Consider the following 5928-nt stretch of genomic DNA (forward strand, 5'->3'; position numbering starts at 1 on the left):
ATRTGTCTGCAGGAAGACAGTGCCCAGTGAGACAGAGTAGTCTCAACAGCCTCCCTTTGGAGAACTTTCTATAAATATTGTGGTAGAGTCCTGAGGGACTTGACATGGCAAAGCGGAAAGAGGGCTGAGGGTGTTTTTAGGCAGACTGAAAGGACAGAGCGGGACAAAGCATGGAGGGGTGTGGAAAACAAGCAGCGGGCAGGGTTGGGCTATTTATAGTTGGGACTTGACCTTGCGGGCCACGCAGGAGTGATGTGTGATGTAGGGCTGGCTGCTAAGGCAGGGCCCAAGGCARGCAAATACTCTGCCCGATTCACTCTAATCTGCTGCTGGGGATTCCTTGGCCAAGGCAGGGACCATTAGAGCAGGACTTTCTGATACTGTGAAATAAAAGATGAGGAAAAAATAACTTCTCGCTTTTTGCCACTTTCTAATTCATAAAGAAAAAGGTGTAAGTAGTGTTTTTTTAAATACCTTTTCGATTTATTTTTCCTTAATTGGAAGAAGAAGCATTTAGCACCTTAAACATCACTTACGTAAAGGTTTCTGAAACCTGAGAAGATAGCAGTGCAGTATTCTACTTTCAGCTCGCGTTTCAAGCCTGTCTTCAGATCTCAAGAACTGGAAACATGATTTTTTGAGTGAGACGCAGTCGGACTTGAGCATTTTTGTGTGCAGCCCAGGGCTGCCTTCCTCTTGAAGAGGATGGCCTGGTAGCCAGTTGACCAAGTTTTAGAACTTCAATTTTTTAAAGGTTATATGGGCATACATTTAGAAATACTAGTAGTTACTCGGAAATAGTCCTATAAGTGGGATTTGAAAAAAAAATCCTTTTTTTTCCTGCACTTTTTCCTCATTTTCTCTTTAATGCTGAGTCAAAACGGGAGATTTCTAATGAAAGAAACCTAGTAATTCTTATACTGAGTAGCTCATGGTGTATAGTCATCCACTCATCAAAAATATTGATGTCTTCAGCAGTGTCTCATTTTATGGGAGTGCTTTTGCTAATTTATGTTTTGACTTTTGATGGAAAAGGATGTGGGTGGCATGATTTGAGGCTTGCGTTTTGCACRTGAGGGTGAGTGACATTGCTTGCGTGTAGTCCTTTTCGTGCTACGTTCCCTTAGAAGAGCAGTGTGGTCTTGTGTGCTTGACATCAATTCCAGTTACAGCCCTTTACCTTGTTGGAAATAGCTGTGTCATATCCACAATAACAGCCGGCCCATTTTCCCTACAGTGCAAAAACATTGGTGCAAAGAAATAAGTGCGCTGAACAGAGCATGAAGTCACGCAGCCAACACGGAGTTAAACATCATAGATMTTTTATCCCATGCCGTTTTGCAGTAGAATGTCATGGTGATTTTTGTGSCGTGCTCAGCTGCCATAGCCAAGTGCTGTTCTCCGAGTTTTCCGTAGAAAGTAGAGTATTTCTGCTTTTTCATCTCTTCCTGGCTGCTCTGTTTAGAGAGTTGTGTCTTTAGTTCTTTTCTCCTCGGAGTGCCTTTTYTGCGTTTCCTTCCATGCAACTAATGAGAAGAGATGGTTCTCGATACCATGCGAGGATGAAGTGCTTCATGTACTGGCACTGGCTGCACCTTTCCTCRTCCTCCTCTGCTGCTGGTTCAGTAGAATCAGGGCTTAAATCAGTATTGACAGGTGAAGAGCCCAGAAAAGAGCTGCGAGTGCCAGACCTGTGTAGTTCTTRGTGACTGATAGTCCATTCCGACTGTGCCATAGTTAAGAAAATACAAAATACTGCTATAAACCCCTACCTGGGGAGGTGATTTTTGTCTGTRTGTGTAGTTATGTCAGCGTTGGCTTTTGTGACATGTTTTTAGGCAGCCTGAGGATTTTAGAGCAAAGAACACACTCTTGGTTGCTTTGGTTGCTTGCTGGAATTATTCCAGTATATGAGTCAGGCCTGAGATTTAAACTTAATTTGTCAAACATTTCCCCCRTTAGCCATGGGATGGTTGAACCACACTGGTAACAAAGACCCTTGTTTTTGTCTCTGGATGTATAGTTGCTTGTCAGACATTGAGTGAATGGAAAACATATCCAGAAAGCCCTTAGTTAATACCAGAAATTCAGATAAAATTGTTTTTGGCAGCTAGTCTGGTGACAGGAACAGCTTGTCAGTACGTAATGCAGCTCATGAAGCACGAGCRGTAGCCAGCTAGGTGAAACAGCGACCTTAGAAACAAGCCACCTGTTGGGTCTTACCTTCCCTAGGAACYTTTTTATGAAGCTTAAGAAAGTACAGCTAGGATTTTACAACTTCCACAGTATTAAACTGGCTGTACAGTGGCAAACCAACCATTTTGGATCTCTTCTCATTCCTAGAAGTTGATTATATTTTGCAATGCCACAATTGAAGTTCTCTCATCCGAGGTGTGGTTAAGACAGGGTGGTAGAGTCTGAATGATTTGAAATGGGCTTAAATGTTAGCCAGTTCAGTAATGATGAAATAGTGCTGTTTTTCTTTCACAATATGATTAAGTATCCAATGATCCCTAAGTGCCAGGATTCCTTCTCATACATGATACTTAATATTTCAAACTTCTTGTGCTGTTGTACAAGGACTTTGCTTAAGCACACCTGCATTGGTGATCTCAATTCTTGCATGAGAAGGCAGCTTGACATAATTCTTCCTCCTTGTTGTGAAGAGAAATGTGATTTTCAGAGCTTCCCAAAACCTCGGTGATTGGTATTTCATTGTCAGTAGGAAAACCTGCCATATGTACTATACATTTCCTGTTTCTCCTGATTTGGATGGGAGATGAGAGGGTGACAATCCAAACTGGATGCATCTTGCTGACTGCAGYCTGTTCCTTTCAGGCCTGTGCACCGGCAATACTGTGGTGTTCCTACAGAGGCAGCTTATGTGAGGCCACCGGGAAGGATGCGCTTGCTGTAAGTATTGAACGTTGAGTGCAAATGCAGCAGAGTTGCAGTCGTAGCCCACACTTCAGGAATAAGCCAGCTTAGGAGTCCTGCATTATGTGTGCAAGCAATTCTAGTCTGTCCAGACAGAACTTCATTTACTTAGGCCAGGTGTGTATGCAAAGGTAGTGAATTGTGTCTATTCTTGCAAGTTAACTAGAGCTAACTACGATCTATTATGTGGCGTGGGGGAGAGTACTTGATTAAGAGCTGTCCATTTTGTAAGCAGGTTGGGGAGGTTTGTTATTTCCCCTCCTCGTTTTTTCCTGTTGAGGAGCTGTGTGCTGGTTTGTTTGGCTTTGTTCTATTTATTCTTGTTCTGTTTTGTTTTCCCTTCTCTATTGCTTCCACTGAGCATTTGGTAGCTACTTAATCCAACAGTGTCTGCTTTCATTGCTGAAATTCTTACTGTGCAGTTCAGGCAAGTAGGCTGATGCCTCCTAAAGCACTGACTGCTGCCACAAGTGGCTATCTGCTATGGGGGTTTGAGATGTATGCTTGGTGTTTCAATTCTGCTCTGGCTGTGGTTGACACTAGGGTTCTGCTTGTCTTGATACCTTTGCAGTTCTGCTCAGCTGTGTATGGCATCCTATCTTCGCCTGAAGACACGTTTCACTAAATTCTGGTCTTTTGAACTGCTTTAGTTTTGTCAGTTAACGTTTATTATACTGCAGAATCAAAGGTCTGAATTCATCAGAATAACAGGAAGAGAATGATTGATCCTGTATTTTTTGTTATTTATATCTATTAGAAGTTAAATAGATACTTAGTAAAGGGTTGTTTTTTTTTCTTGTTGTTGTTCAATAAGAAGAGGGATCTCTTTTCACAGTTACAAGTCATTTGATGAGTTAGGACAGGTTATTGGCATTAATTAGTAACAGTTCTCTTTATTCCCTTGGAGACCTTTGTGGTCCAAGAGCGTTCAGTGGTTTGGCTAGAGCACTAAATGCTTTTGCTGATACGAATGATACGGTATCCAGCCTGTAACAGCCCATTTCTGGGAAGAGCTGTTTTGGGGCCAGCTTCTGTAGTATTTCATACTTTCTAGCTTCAGATCCTCTGCTGTCAGAAATGGCACACAGACAGTTCTTTAATTTTACTTTTTGGCTGATGCTGTTTCTGGATAGGAGATAGGTGTCAAATGCACATGCTGATACTGCAAAGTCCGCAGCAGCCTTTGGCTCTACCTATCATTAGACATTGTGAAGTAGACTGCATGGATTAATAATGGCATTTTCAAGTGACATTACTGAGTGTTTCTGAGATGTTTCAGGGAGATGGATGATAGTTTTACTTTCTGAGAGCATTTAGTTGAGGAATTCAGTTTTCACTTTTTTTTTCCCCCCTCCCAATGTGAAGTGTTTGGAAATCTATAGAGAAAATTGAAAAGTTAAAAACCACAAAGGGGATCATATCCCTCTGCATATTATATGCAGTAGACTTCAGTAGTGGAAGCATTCCCTTATCTCTTACTACCTACTGAAACTGGGTACATGTAACTTGCTTTACTTAGTTTGGCTAAGAAGAAAGCAGTGCTTGTTCACAACAGGAAATGTTAGAAGTAGTGTTAAGATTTCTTACTCGTTTCAGGGTATGTATTATGCAAAAGCAATGGAGTATTTGAAATTTATTAGACTTATGTCTCCAGAACCTCCATTTGTAACAAATATTTAAAATGCCTTTCCTCATAAAAGTCATTCTAGGCATGGTCTTTGAGACTGCCAATGCCCTTTAGGATGTCATCATAATAACGTGATAGTGAATTTAATATGTATTTGCCTTGGAATGCTACTTTGAATTGGCCAAGTAGACTATTGTGAGTATAGTGTACCTGTGTGTTGATAGTGCCTTGAGTGGAAGGTCATCTCTGGACAGAAAACTCAGCTCAGTACCACTGAAAAATAAACACACACTTCAAGCTGTTAAATAAACAGTTCAAAGCTATTAGGAGCTATTAAAAGCTATACAACTATTAGTAAACACTAAATAAAGACTTCAAAACTGCTGTGAAAAGGATATGATGATTAATAATGAGAAAACTATAAATTGCTGCCAAAAATAATACTTTTAGTAGTTTGAAAGTTATAATGGCTAGCTTAAATGGTCCTATGGGCTTTAGGGTTTAGGTAGAATGGGGAAACCATTTTACCTGCAGGTGTTTGTGCCCTGTGGGGCAATGTGAGCTTCCCCCACTGCATGTGGTTTCAGTGTCAATAGTCTAGAGAAGCTTTAATAATCAGTGAATCCAGGGAAGGGGAATTTTCTGTTCAGTAGCACAGGGCRTTAGTCTGACTCCCTTTAATGTTAGGCCTTTATCTAGGACTTAGTTTGCAAGCTGGTGAGCTTCATCTTATTCTTAATTGAATAATCTTACTTTTCAAAGGCTTGGGTAGGCYGTAGAATAAGATTTCTTAGTATTTTTTTTCCAAACTGACTGTTGGTAGAAATTGTGTGGTGATGGGTGAGTATTAAATATATGAAACAATAAACAAAATCATGGTTTAAACTTTTTCTCAGAGGCAGTTRTTTCTAAAATGCATTTCTAGCATCTCCAACCTTATTCTGTAAAAGTTTAAAAATCTATGCTCAGCAAAAGCATGTTTTTATGCAAGATGGGTAATTCTTGCCCACAAAGAGTAACTTCCTAGACCAGGGTGGTGTTTGAGGTAGAACAGTGAGGAGGAAGGTACTGCTTCTACTGYATCTATCCTAAAGCTTATAAAGCTTAGCTGCTACTTCCCCAACCCTGTATCTGTCATGTCACATAAACTGATTTTGGGGTGGGAGTGCTCACTGCTTCTTTTGCAATTACATTTTTTAGTTTCCCGTGCATGATCTCGATATAATTTTTCTAAATGCTTTGGGGATAATAAGTATTTGAGCTTTAGATGGAATTGCCTTTATTTTTTTWAAACTTAGTGATAAACACTGTTGGCTGATGATATGAGGTTTTGAAGTCTTTGTTTATTTGTCTTTTAGGGTTTC

Source organism: Nothoprocta perdicaria, unplaced genomic scaffold (assembly GCF_003342845.1).
Source record: "Nothoprocta perdicaria isolate Ctin4 unplaced genomic scaffold, notPer1 scaffold_206, whole genome shotgun sequence".
NCBI lineage: Eukaryota > Metazoa > Chordata > Aves > Tinamiformes > Tinamidae > Nothoprocta > Nothoprocta perdicaria.